The sequence below is a fragment of the Canis aureus genome, chromosome 5 (assembly GCF_053574225.1).
Source record: "Canis aureus isolate CA01 chromosome 5, VMU_Caureus_v.1.0, whole genome shotgun sequence".
Lineage (NCBI taxonomy): Eukaryota > Metazoa > Chordata > Mammalia > Carnivora > Canidae > Canis > Canis aureus.
In genome coordinates this window covers 30,498,185-30,512,572 of record NC_135615.1, presented here as the reverse complement: position 1 = coordinate 30,512,572, position 14,388 = coordinate 30,498,185, and the positions used below count along the sequence as shown (strand labels likewise).

At 50.5% G+C, this 14,388-nt stretch overlaps 1 long non-coding RNA gene across 2 annotated transcripts; it reads left to right on the top strand.

Moving 5' to 3' along the window:
* The first annotated feature begins 310 nt into the window (after nt 1–310).
* On the top strand, nt 311–13,230 carry LOC144313886 (uncharacterized). 2 transcript variants are annotated; one of them, XR_013379538.1, is made up of 7 exons: nt 311–5,802; nt 5,932–6,490; nt 7,420–7,586; nt 9,803–11,049; nt 11,610–11,770; nt 11,870–11,946; nt 13,078–13,230. It is a non-coding gene; the product is annotated as an uncharacterized LOC144313886 (long non-coding RNA). The 2 variants fall into 2 exon arrangements; XR_013379537.1 differs by having other exon boundaries at nt 11,870–13,230.
* The last annotated feature ends 1,158 nt before the right edge of the window (nt 13,231–14,388 follow it).

Sequence of the window (14,388 nt, the reverse complement as noted above, 5' to 3'; positions counted from 1 at the left end):
TGTATCCAAGTGCCAATTAGATGTCTCCCTCCCATCTGAGACGTGTTCGAACTTCACTCACTTTTCCCTTCCAAACCTCCTGGTAAGCTCTCTAATTTGGGAAAAACGTCACCTAAGTCAGAAGCCTTTCTATCCCAGCTCTGTCTGTGATGGAGACCTGTTGGTCTTCTTTCTTTTCTGTCACATTAGCCCAGGGTACTGCCTTGATTTCAGAGCCTCCTTCCCTCTTGCCTGGAATGGATGGTGGTCTCCCAGTTAGTCTTCCGATTCTGACCTCGCACACTTCTAATCTGCCTAAGTCATACTTTACTCCCAAATAAAAGAGTCTTTGGTCTAGCCAAGCCTCGGCTCCATACGCTAGTAAGCTGGGGAGCCTCCCTCACCCTCGTGCTCACTCTCACCCCTCCGCACCTTCACCTTATATTCCAGCAGGTAGAAACATTGGCAGGTTGTTTTGTTCATGTTCTTCCCTCCGCCTGGAGAATTGACCGTTGCTTGTGTTCTCCCAACAAATATCCCACACCCACCCTACTCATGCAGGGCTTGTTGGCACCACAAGCCTTATGACGGAAAACAAAAGTCCTCTGCTCTATACCCCACCTGTGGTAACTACTTCTAACTGTTTTAGCGGGGTCGCTTCTGATTCTGCCTCCTTATTCCTAAATATATCCTCGTGAGGTTACTTTCCACCAACTGCCCCCTCCTTCACGGCTCCCATTCTTCGTCTTTCTCGTCCTAAACACGTTTCTAAGGATAGTCTGAACTCGGTTTCTGCCTTCCTAACTTCCATTCACTTTCCAACCCACTACAATGTAAGGAGAAAATCCAGGAAAAGGAAGACACCAACTCCCGGCAATAGGGGGCCCAGCACAGAAGAGAGGGAAAAGTAAACCCCATGATGATGGTGAAAGAAGCCTTGGCCCCGTAGCTGTGGAGAAGGTCCTGGAGAACTCGGTCCCCGTGGGAGCAGGAAGGTGAGGGCTCTCAGAATGGACACCTCCAGGGAGAAACGGGATACTCTGACTCACTGCCAGGAAAAATTTGACTCAAGTAATTCCAGGAAAAGTTGTACAATAATGAAAATTAACTATGGTAGGCAAGTGGCTCAGCTGAGAATAATATACAGAATGTTGCAACAATACACATAAATACTCATTTCTGGTCTATTTTTAATCCTGCTCTCTGACTAAACTGAAAGGACAAATGGGGGGGGGGGGCGGGTAGAAAGGCTAATGCTGCCATTTCCCAGAAGGTTACCAGATTGTTAAAATTATCTTGGGCTCCCCCACGTTGGATATCTATGCTGGATTCTCTGTCTTCATTTTCTGGATTTCTTCCCAATTTTTGGTGGGGCTTACCCTCTAGTAGTTTCCTGAGAAAAGACACTTGGGAGATATATTTTTGGAGGCCTTGATCTGAAAATATCTTGATTTTGTCATCTCCCTTGATAATTTGATTAAATATAGATTCTTGGTTAAAACTCACTGCCCCCTCCCTCAATATATAAAGGCATTGCTACCTTGTCCTCTTTCCTTGGTGCTGTTGAGAAAATATTATCCTTGCTGATCTGTTTCTCTTCTCTCTGGAAGGTTTATGATTATGCGTCTTGGTTTATATATCTTCATTTGTTATGCTAGGCGTTTGGGACGGACTCATTCAACCTGGAAGTTCATGTCCTTTGAATTCCAATCCTGGAAATTTTTCACATAATATGTGATATTTGATAACTTCCTCCCCTTCTATCATTACATCTTCCTTCATTGTATCTCTTTTGGAGATTTTATTAGTTTGCTGTTGAATTGGTCTATCTTTTCTTATTCGCTGACCTCTCATCTAAGGCAATACAATACAGAAGTGGCTGAGTCCTGGACCAGAACCTTAAGGGTTTAGATGTATCTGAATTGTGGAGATGCATGTGTTGTTTTATTTTTTTAGAAGCAGTGCATTATGGAGATTTTCCACACCTTTTGAAGAACAATTAATTTAATAATGACATATAAATGCACATACACCGACAATGTGGGAAAGTTAGCAATTTCCTTCTAGAAGTATATTCCTTTTAGCATTTAGTTATTAAGAGGTAGATGTTATTTGCTAAATAAAGAGTAAGACATAGACCTTATTCGGTGAAATGCAATTTAGTAAGTTTCCTTTTTCAGTTACCAGCTAGACATTCGCAAAATAGATCTTATTTTTTATTTTTAAAAATATTTTATTTATTTATTCATGAGAGACACAGAGAGAGAGGCAGAGACACAGGCAGAGGGAGAAGCAGCCTCCCTGCAGCAACCCCGGTGGGACCCAATCCCAGGACCCCGAGATCATGCCCTGAGCCAAAGGCACTCAACCACTGAGCTACCCAGGTGTCCCTAGATTTTATTTTTTAAAGATAACCTAAAACTTTTTTTTTAAGTGTGAGAAAGGGCAAGATTAGAGAAATATCTTACATGGGGAATGTCTTGGGTTCGTACAGCTACGATCAGAGAACAACCCTGTTAATGACATTATCGTCCCTCTCAAAGGTGTATAGCTTGCAGATTATTTTTAAATGTTTCAGGAGACCAGTGACTTCCAAATTTGGAAACAGCTGGGTCCTTCTCTTTAGCAACCGCCTTCTTCCCCTCCTCTGCACTATCGAATGATTAAAAATACCTCTTATTAAACCCCTTGTATTCTCCTCTTCCTGCTGCACTTTTCTCCCACCTCGTCAGTGTCCGGATAAGCAGGGAACACCTGATTTTTTCGTTTCTGATAAGCCAACGCCTTGTAGCCTGTGGGCGGGTCCCTGGCTTGTTGAAACCGGAGCTGACATGAGGGGAGGAAGTAGGTCCACAAGAGTGGAGTAGCTGAGGCCATTTTATCACTACTGACTTATCTTCAAAAAACAGAAGGAAGAAACAGAATCAAAGTCTGATAACCTAGCAAACAATCTTAAACCAGCAAAGACACACTTTGCAGTTGCTTGCAATGCTGAGCTCTTACTCAAGAACTAAGAAACCTGAAGAAGTCATGCTGGTGCTGTATCATTTGGAAGTAAACAGATGGCAAGTCAATGAACCCTTGCAGGCGAGTGTGGATAAGGGTACTTTATGAGGGGCCAGGTGTATTGAGTCATTCTGACCTGGATTTTGCATAATTCTTATCACAGTTCTGGTTGAAAAGTAAGTTCAGGGCTGTTATTTCTACTTTCAGTTTTCATTTTAATTTTTCAAAATAATATATGCACATAATTATAAAATCCACTAAGTGCTCAGAGGCTCGAAGCCAATTAGAACAGCCCTCTGCCTCACCCGTCTTGCTGCCCTCAGGAAAACACATTCAAGTCTCGTAACTGACTTTTTATAGCATTTATTTCTATTTTGAACTCATTTGCTCATAAGTAAGCTATGTCTTGACTTATTATTTGTAGATATGTTTCTAGTGCTTTTCTGTTACAGGAGAGGAGGGTTTCTCCCTCCAACTCTTGTAAACTGCTTACATCAAAATTCTGTATTAAAGCAGTAGTCACTGCAAACTCACTAGGACATAAATATGATTCATGCACGATCTGAGTAGTATATTACAGTTCATTTTTTTATACAACCCTTGGGTCTTCTAGAATTAATAATTGCCCAGTTTTTTTTAAACAATTGTTTAATGTATATATCTATTTTAGGATTTTTCTAATTTCTCCATTGGAGTTTATCTGCCATCTAATATTTTCCCCCAGGCCAGGCATATCAGTTAATCTCTCGCTTTTGAATTTTTCCTGGCGTCCTCCTCCCCAGTCTGGACCACTCACTTCCAAGACCTGCTGCATGTTCGATGCACTTCCCTTGGCCGTGTTTCATGTTGGGCCCTAATTTTTGGAGTCTCCTACCTTGTATGGTCTCACATCCTCCAGGCATTAATGTGATTGAAAATTCACGGCTGAGCGGAGTCGCATACAGCGTTGGAGAAGGAGCGACTTGGCATGTACCTTCTTGTCAGAGCATCGTTGCCGTGACGGGGGGGCGCTGATGGACAAGGCCATCCGCAGGGGCTGCTGCATCTGCCCTTTAGCTTGATGCCTGACCTTCGTGTCACGAGGAGAAGCAAAGGGCGAGGCCCTCGCACGTTTGAAAGCACCTGTTGTCTGCTTAGCTTGCCGTGGCGGCTGTCCGCCTGCAGCTCTGGCTGCTGCTGCCTTCTGCTCCAAGTCCGTGCGGTTACACATCTGGCATTTGAGAGTGAAGAAGGCCTCCTTGGGTCTAAAGTACGCCCCCCAGGGAGCTCTCTGAGCTTGTTTCTGCGGTGGCCTCCAGCTTCCTAGCATAGCACGGATGGGTCAGCAGGGGGAGGGTGGGGCAGGAATGGAGGGCACCCCTGTGTTAGGAAGTGAGCTCTGAGCCATCTCGTTAATCAGTTTTCCTACCTCATCTGGCTTTTTTTTTTTTTTTTTTTTTAATGAAATTGTAAGGAAAAGTGTTCACACAGAACAGGGCTGAGTCTCTAGGCATTGTAGAGAGGAAGGTTCCGGGCAGGATCAGAATGGAGCTGGCCATAGAACTGCCGTAATCTCCCATAAATCAGTGAGAATCATCAGTTCCTCAGTGGACAGTGACCCTGGAGCCACATGGAAAAGCTGCATTCTGCGTGGTTAGGCCTCCTATTATAACAGAGACGACAAAATGTAACCGTAGCTCTATCGGTTTCCTGGGCAGCCCAGAGCAAATCACCACAACCCTGTGGATTCAGACTGAATTTTTTTGCTTCCACAGTTCTGGAAGTTACATTTCTGAAATCAAGGTGCCAGTAGGGTGGCGTGCTCTCGGGAGGGTCCTTCCTCGCCTCTCCCTGGCTTCTGGCAACTGCTGGCCACCCTTGGCATTCTCTGACTTAGGGACTTGATTCCGGTTGTCATCACGTGGCGCTCTGTCTCCATTCTCTTCTCTTCCAAGGCCACCAGTCCCGTTGGCTTTAGGGCTCACCCTACTCCAGTATGATCTCATCGTGACTGATTACATCTGCAAAGACACTGTTTCCAGCTCATATTCTGAGAGGTCGGAAAGGACATAAATTGGGGGTGGGGGGAGGAGGACACTATTCAACCCAGTCCAGTAGCTTCAATAAGAGAATGCTTTTTGGATGCCTGGGTGGCTCAGTGGTCGAGTGTCTGCCTTCAACTCAGGGCGTGACCCCGGGGTCCCGGGATCGAGTCCTGCATTGGGCCCCCTGCACGGAGCCTGCTTCTCCCTCTGCCTATGTCTCTGTGTCTCTCATGAATAAATAAATAACATCTTAAAAACAAACATACACGGGATCCCTGGGGGGCTCAGCGGTTTAGCATCTGCCTTCAGCCCAGGGTGTGATCCTGGGGTTCCGGGTTCGAATCCCACATCGGGCTCCCTGCATGGAGCCTGCTTCTCCTTCTGCCTGTGTCTCTGACTCTCTCTCTCACTCTCTCTCTCTCTCTCTATCTGTCTCATGAATAAATAAATACAATCTTTAAAAAAAGCAAACAAAACAAAACCCTGATCTATGTCTGTAGGACTCAGAGCTGGCTAAGGAACTCCTCAACTGACTTTTTTTTCCTTGAAATCCAGAGCCACTGCATTACTCTAGAAACTCCGGGGATGTCGCGATGCTCAAGGTGTACCGTTGTGCAAGCATGACCATAAAACAGTGCCAGCCTCCCATATCGTGCCCAAGAGTCCTCCGGTCTGGGGAGATGAGTCCCCCTCACCCTCCTGCATCCAGGCCACCGAGTCTGCTCCGCGCTGCTCTTCCTCTAAACACGGTCTCTGTCATGCCCGTCCGTGCAGGTCCACCGAGCTCCCAAAGGTACAGCATTGGGGTTCGGCCTCAACCCAACCAGTCTGGACGTTCTCAGAACCAAGGGGGAAGACCTTTTTGGGGAGTGAGGGACAGAGATGCCATATCTGCTAAAAATAAAGACCTTTGGCCCCGTAGGCAGTCTCCAGGAGGCTGGGACAAGGATGGAGGAAGCCGGTTTTCTCACCTCCTGCCACCGCACACCTCCCCTGGTCGGCTGACTCAGCCTCTTGGAGTCGACTCGTGGAGTCTGAGTCACTTGGCTTCTGTGTCCGCCTGTTCCGAGTGTTCGGCCGAGGTGAGCCCCTCATTGGCGAAGATCGTGTCCTCCTCCAGTTTGTCCTCATGTTTGTGTCTCCCCTGGGCCTCAGCAGCCCCGGCAGTTGTCGGTGTCCCACACATAAAGGATTTCAGTGAGCCTCGTGGAGGAGACGTGCCGGTGGGGAGGGCACGGTCGTCCGGGCTCCCGTGGAGAGCTGGGGTGGCAGGTGTGCGGGGAGGGCCCTCCCTGCCCACCTCCCTGACTTCTGTGCTCCTTATCTCGGAGCGAGGGCACCCTGAGGGCCGCGCGGAGCAGGCCGTTGCCCGACACCACTAGCTGCAGAATGCTTCCTGTTTCTTGAGGAAATGAAAACGAGCCCTCTCCCGAGACTCTCAGTAGGCTCCCTACTGGACGGTGGCTGATGCAAGCTCGACGGTGAGGGTGCAATTTCCACACTTTGTGACATCTCGGGACTGTATTATTTTTCTAACAGTAATTCTGCAGGAATGAAGGCCATGCTCGTCCTCCAGACCATTAGACAGATGCGTGCTTTCTGCCACAAATAAACCTTTCTCCGACACGTCCTTGCGGCAGGACCAGCCGTTGCTTCCAGAGACTGAAGACACTGCCACCTGGGCGGTGCATGAGATCCACCGTGCTCTCTGATGGTCCGGGTGAGCTCATTTGTGCTGAGACGTTTCCTCTTCCCAGGGCGCAAAGGGGAAGGGGGTGCTGGAGCAAGATGTCCAACTGCTTTATGTTGCAAGTCAGATTGGAAATATTAGATGAGGAGGGAATAGGGCTCTAACTTGTTTTTTTTTTCAATATTATGAGATGCCATCTCCCTGCTTATCTGCATAGAGTAATTATTTAAGCTAAACTATAATTCATTCGCTGACTGGAGCAGGGTGAAAAACATATTCAGGGAAATGATGTTATTTCTTTTTTTTTTTTTTAATTTTTATTTATTTTTTTAATTTTTATTTATTTATGATAGTCACAGAGAGAGAGAGAGAGAGAGAGAGAGAGAGAGAGAGAGGCAGAGACACAGGCAGAGGGAGAAGCAGGCTCCCTCTGTGGGGAGCCTGATGCTGGACTTGATCCTGGGACCCCGGGATCACTCCTTGAGCTGAAGGCAGATGCTCGACCGCTGAGCCACCCAGGCGTCCCCTCTCAGGACTATTTTTTTTTTTTTAAATTGAACACAAAGCTTAGGAGGTATTGCTTGCTTGCTTATTTTTTATTTATTTATTTATTTATTTATTTATTTATTTATTTATTTATTTATTTATTTATATCTTTTTGGTATTGCTTATTTAACTGTCATTGTAACAAATGTTTACTGAGCACTTTTTATGCGCCAGGCCCTGTGCGAGACCAGGAGGACCAAGATGTATCTGCATTCCAGGCCACACGGAAATACCAGCACGAATTCAGCAAAGGTCGCCTTGTGATCGGCTGACTCACTCATTTAACAAATACTCGTTGCTCATCTGTAGTGGCTCAGGCTCTTGGAGCTGAAGAGACACAGGTGAATGTTCTCGGTCAGTGCTTCTAGGAGCACAGTCTTGCAAACATGCAGCCTTTGTCCCCTAAATGTGGAGGAACCACGACGGGGCAGGCTCAGGGGCTCAGGTCCTGAAGGAAAACATGGGTCAACAGGGTTACAGCCTTGCTCTGCTTTTGGGGGAGGGTCTTAAGTACCAAAGGCTGGACTTGGGGGGCTGGGGGCCGGCCTGAGGCGCCCCCGTGGGTCTGCTAGCTCTCTCCGTGGGGGGGTGAGGTCCCCGAGTGACTCGTGCACCAGCCTTTCCCCCTTGCTTCCCGTGAGTGAGGACATTCCCCTGGTCAGAAGGCCAGCATCCTCTCTCCAGCTCTGCTTCCCGTGGGGAGTTCCTGTGCCCCCAATGCCCGCCCTTGTCACCCCTTCCTTGCTCCCGATAGAGCCGCTGTAGCTGTCCCGTCAGGGCCCAGAGCCTCTCTGGGTCACTTGGCAGTGGAGACGGGAGATGAGTGCGGCGGCCCAGTGGGCGCTGGCACCTGCCCCCATCCCCCGGTTCCCCGCCCTTCTGCTGAAACCATTGCTGCATCTTGGACAGCGCGGGGCGAGCCACTCTCCTGACCCCTTCCTCCCGCCTCCCCAAGACGGCTCCGTGGTTGGTGGTGAGGGGGCCCCCCAGCCAGCAGCGAGCCAGATGATGGATGCCAGGAGGCCGTGAGGCTGGTCCCAGAGGCCCCGCAGGCCGTCACCCCTCCCCGCGGCTTGAGGGCTCTGGCTCTCGAGCTGGGTCACGTCAGCTTCCTTCCACATAACTGTCCTTTGGCCTAAGCTCCCTCAGGTTTGGTCACTGTCCCTTGGCACCAAGAGCCTGGGTGACCTCCATGGCTACTAGCGAAGCGCCCTTGCCCCGTGGGACTGTGGTTTCAACTCTTGCCCTTTCTCTAACCGCCCAGAGCCGGCCCTCCCTCTAGTCAACAGCTGTCCTTCCGTGCGGGCCCTGGGCCTTGGGACACTCCACAGGGACACGGCCACCGGCCCCCGGGGACACGGCACCATTTAGAAATTCGGTCCCCGGCTGACTCTTGAAGCCGGCTTGCAGCAGCGAGGGTCTCAAAAGCTCTTCTCCAGCCCCCTCTAGAAACTCCTCAGCAGCAGATTTAGAATCTTGCTTTCTTTTGAGGTTTAAACATTTTCTTGCAAAAATAACCCTCAATTCAGAACGTCTGGAAAACCCTTACCCTGTTTTATATCTTTTACTGTCTTCATTGGGATATTTTTGGTCGATAAATAACCTCAGTGTCTTGGGACAGGACCTGGACTTGCTGATAATGACATGATTGTTCCTTTATAGAGTCCCTTTCTTTTAACTGTGGAAAAGCTTCTATTTAAGCAGAGGAACATGAAGCACAGTAAATTCATACTTTCGATATTTGGGGTTAAGTTCAGGTGACTAGTATCTACTCGGCATTTTAAGAACTTGTAGTTTTAAGAGAATGTGGCGAATGTGAGTATCCAGTGGACCGACCTCGGTCCCACGTTAATATATATATATTTGAGTAATTGATGTAGACTTGTGATTTGAGCTAAAAGGTACAGTGTCATTTTGTTAAGATTATAAGCAATATGGGGACATCTAACAGGACTTAAGATTCACCATATTTAGTTGGTTATTTGGGAAGGCTTGCATAAAGCATTTCATAAATACAGTTTTAAGTTGAGAAGGTCTTTTTTTTTTAAGATTTTATTTATTTATTTGAGAGAGAGGGAGAGAGAGAATCGAGCCCAGTGTGGGGCTCGATCCCAGGACGCCAGGATCATGACCTGACCTGACCTGAAGGCGGACGCTTAACCCACTGAACCACCCAGGGTCCTCAAGAAGGCAGTTTAAATAACCGTATTTCTACACGGGGCCAGTCACAAAGGTTCCCCTTAACAGTGACTGTTATATTTTACTACAGTTTATGTGCTAAGGTTTTAAGTAGAATAGCATAGGTTTAAGTTAAGCCTAAAAGCTGAAGGAAAACCCCAACTTTCGGATTTGGATAAACTGAATATTAAAAATAAAAATAGAAAAACCATCCTCTAGTTTTAGGAATAACTCCGAGCAGTCTTTCGTGTGTATAAAAGCCACCCTCGTGTACAGTAAAAATAGACGCTCCTCTCACATTGGAAAGTCTGTGCTCTCTTCCCAGCAGTCGTGCGGTCCTCACCTTTGGGCAACAACTAATATTCCCTGCATCTTACAGACGGGGAGACAGAGGGCAAAGGAGGGAAGAAATGCCCCCCGCGGGCAGAAGGAGAGCCAGCCGTGACGCTGCCCCCGAATCTTCCACACTCCCGCAGCCTGGCTGGCCCACTGTCCACCCCACCGCTCCTCTCAGTCGTCCCTATCTCGGGGTCAGTGAGAGCCCATTGCAAAGACTTGCCCTGCTTCTCTGGAAGTGATTATGTGACTAATTTTAATCACGGCGACTGCTCGTCCCCCTGCAGAAGGACCACAGTGGGGGCGGGAAGCCCTTGGCCAGAGCCCTGGAGCCTGATTTCTGGGAAGGAGGCAGCCTGGCTCCTCAGCCCTAAATAGATCATTAAGACAAGGTCAGCCGAGGATGGATGGTTCCCTAGCCCCCTGAGGACTGCGACATCCTGGCTGCGGGACAGGGACCCCAGAGGACAAGGTGATCGGGAGGCCTGTGCTCCATCCTTTCTAGCTGGGCACTAGGCAGCCGCCTCCCCAGTGGAGGCCAGCTTTGTCCACAGAGAAACGGGTGGCCCCTCGCCTCTGCTGGGACCCAGTATTGGTCCACATGCTATGAAGAAGCAACCATAGCCTGGTCACACACTGGGTGGAGCAGCTTGGCTCCATCCTGGAGTCCTTTAGGGCTCTGGTCTTTTCTGGGGCTTCATCCTCAATTCAACTCCAGCCCTGGGCTCAGGGTGCCTCAAGGACCGGGTCCACCCCCTAGTGTGGAGCCTTGTTTCTGCGGCTCTTTCCTTCCCGAGCACAGGGCAGCTGTCCCCAACCCAACCAACCCGGCAGGAGCTGGGCAGCCTGAGGGCGCCACCAGCATGCAGCCTGGAGCCAACAGCAGGGTATGAATACAGTGGCACGTCCTCCCATCCCCGGCCTCCAGAATCGGAACAGGATCTGTCCCCTAGAGACCAGGCCCTGATTTCTGAAACTCCAACTGGAAAGAGGAAGAGAATAAATTACATCCCAATGCAGTCAGGGCCGGCCTGGGGACCAGTTCAAACGGGAGGGTCATGGGGAAGGAGGACACCCTCTGGGAGCCAGGTCGGACTGATTTGCTGGGCACCGCGCCCCCCGCCCCCATCATCCATAAACCTGGTGCCAGTTTGTACTCGTTTATCCCATTTGAGGACTTACTCTCTGGCCGGCAGGAATCCCATGTGGACCCCAGGATTCCCGGCCCTGGCATCCACAAAGCTTCCGGTTACTCCAGAGCTAATCTAAGCACTGCCAGGAAGAGAACTGGTGGGTAAAATTCAGATCCCAAATCGGCTGGGCTGAGGGTAGGGAGGTTACGTGCACCGGGCCTGAGTCCTTTAGGGCAGGGAGCTCTGGGGTCCCCGAAGAAGAGGTCAGGGCTCAAAGTGGGAGAAGCCATCAGCCTGCCCAGCTGACCTGAAGAATGGCGGGGGGGGGGGCTTGTGGCAAGCACTCCGCCCTGGGAATAAGGGTGGCCCCGGCTGATAGCCAGCAGGACGCAGGGATGTTCATTCCCACAGACCCCGGAGCTGAACTCTGCTGCTGGGCGTGAGCTCGGAAGCTGGGTTTCCTGCAGATGGTCTGCAGGTCATGCTCACCTCGATGGCAGCCTCCGGGGACTCTGGGCAGAGCCCCCAGACGCCTGCGTGTCTCCCCACCTACAGGACAGGTGGTGTTTGAAGTCACCAAATGTGTGGTGACAGGCTGGCTATACTGCCTGGAAATCTGGGGGTTCCCATCACTAAGGGCCCCGAGGGGCCCAGGGCACAGCCGGTTAATTTTTCAGGTCTCTCCTTTGGTGAGTTTTTTTTTTTTTTTTTTTTTAGATTGTATTTATTTATTCATGAGAGACACAGAAACACAGGCAGAGGGAGAAGCAGACTCCACGCAGGGAGCCCGATGTGGGATTCGATCCCCGGTCTCCAGGATCACACCTGGGGCTGAAGGCGGCGCTAAACCACTGAGCGACCCGGGCTGCCCTCCTTTGGTGAGTTCTATCTGCGGCCTCCGCGATTGCTAGAGATATTGGTTTTGCTTTTGCTTTTGCTTTTTTTTTTTTTTTAACTTTTTATTTTGAAATTTCAAGGTTACAAAAGATACTGCAAAGAGGACAGAATTCTCACCACCCCCACCCCGGACCTCACCCACGTTCCCCAGTGTTAAGTAAGCAGGGCACGGTTACCGCATCTGGGGGTGGCCCCAGTAGGCTTCCCGGGTTACCAGCTGCCCTACTCATGTCCCTCGTGTGGCACAGGAGGCCACCCCGGGGCCCGCATCCCCATTTGGGCCTCGCGTGTCTGCAGCTGCCTTTCAGCAAGAACGCTTCCTCTGTGTGCCTTTGTCTTTCACGGTTTTGACATTTTTTAAGAACCATCTGCAAGTTATTTTTGTCGCGTCGTCTAAGGGGTGTCACGTCTCCTCACGGGCAAGTTCGGGTTATTGCGTTTGGGGCGAGAGTATGTCACAGTACTGTGCCGGGTCCTCAGCACGTCATGTCAAGCGGCACCTGATGCCGGTTTGGGCCCTTACAGGTGACGTTAGCTTCGAGGATGTGGTCGAGGAGGCTTCCAGGCGTCTCTACCGAGAAGTCCCCCCACCCTTCCCCTTCGTAATTCGCAAGTACCTTGGGGGAGATACTTGGGGACCGTTGATCTTTCTCGCTGCGCTTTTGCTGGCTGATCCCCTCACCCACCAACAGGCCTGCTATGAAACAATTATGCCTGTGCTTCTCACCAAACAGCGACTTTTCTGGCTCCGTGATTCCTTCTGCGTCTATTAGCTAGGATTCTGACCATGTCCATAAATTCTAGAATTTGTGAGGAAGAGCTTTTCCTCCTCCCTTATATATTTATTCAATTTTTAAAAAAAATTTATGTCAGTATGGACTCCTGGGTTCTCACTTTATTCTCTGGGTCACAGTCCATTACTACCATGCGTTATCTTCTGGCTCAGGTTGGCCTCTGTGTCTTCTGGACACGTCCTCGTCATTTGTTGGCACCTTGGCAGAATGATTACTTATTTTGGGGGGCACCACAAAACCTTCCCGGCTCCTCTTGTGTCTCGCTGTTCCGATCCTCCCAGGTCTCTTGGTTCCTTTGGTGGGAGACTGGTATTACTGTTTACAGTTTTCTCCTGATGAGAAAATCTATGTGGATCATCGATTCTTTCATAGTTACCTACGTAGACATGCGTGTGCACGCACACATGCACACACACACTCACAATTTGGTAATGGACAGTTAGGGAGCTCATCCCCAGGCAGCTGCATTTCCCTTGTCTCACTCGACCCCACAGATGCTCAGCTCCGACATTCCTGGGCCGGCCCACATGCTCCCAGCCTGCACCTCCCAGATGCTCCGAATGGCTTCTCTGCTCTTCTGGGACCCCAGGGACCCTGTTCCAGCTCTAACAACAACAACAACAATAAAGCCAGCTACCTTTCATTGAGCACTTGTGCTCCAGGAAAATATGATTTCATCGAATCCTTACAGCAATCTATGAAGAACACATTACGCCCATTTTACAGACAAAACACTGAGGCTGGAGGAGGGTATGTCACAGAGCATAGGAAGCCGCGGCAGGGTTCCCACCAGTCTCTTCCCTCCATCCCTGCTCTGTCGGACCCATCCTAGGGCTGGCTCTCAGCAGGACCCCAGGTCCTGGAAAGCTGAAGGAAGCAGGAGCTCCCCACTAAGGGAACCAGGCTGAGGGGCATGGGGCAAGGGGGTGCCCTGCAGTGGGGACGCCCCCCGCTGGACTCTCCACAGGGGGATTCCGGTGGAGGTGGGGCAGGGCCCTGCTGCTCCCAGTCCCCAGGCACTCCCTTTCCTTCCTTCCTCCTTCAAAGGCTCATTACCGCTGCTCCCTGACCCCATCAAAAGGTTCCCTCCTAGGGCCCTAATTCCTTCGTTGGAGACAAAACCTTACCTTCTGCTAAAGAGGGAAGGCTTGGAGATGCAAATTCTTGCTAGGGAAAGGCCCCCCGCCAGGGAGGAACTGCCAGGGTAGAAAGCCATAGATCTCTTCTACTTGCATGTTACCCTCCCTGTGGGGACAGCATGAAAGAGGTCTGGGAAGGGGGCCCTTCTCCTCCTGCAGTAAGAAAACCCGAGGCTAGGGGCCTGGCGCTTCCTGCCCGAAGAGCCTGCGCAGGGTGGCACCCAGCAGCATGCACGGATGCCCGAGGGGGAGGCTGGCTGGTGCCCTGGGTGAAAGGAGCCCCCAATTTTGATCCAGTCCTGCCAGGGCCCTTCCCCTTCACAGCCCGGTTCCACGCTCCTCCCTGGGTCTCTGTCGAGGAGAACTAGCAACATCCCGATCACCTGAGAAGCTTGCTAGCGGCACAGACTCCTGCACCCTCACCCCTGGCCCTACTAAATCAGAAACTGCTGCGGAGGCCCAGCCACCCCGTTACCCACCCAGCCTCCAGCCCGCTCCCCTGCCCGCAGCGCCTCTGTTCTCCGGACCTCAGTGACCCCACCATGCCCCTGACGGCCACCGTTCTAAAGTGACCGGCACTGGGACCCACAGGAAGAGTTGAAGCTGGCCCGGCAACACTCCTCGGTTCCCCCAGGGTTCCAGCCACTAGATTTCCAGGCGCCCCTT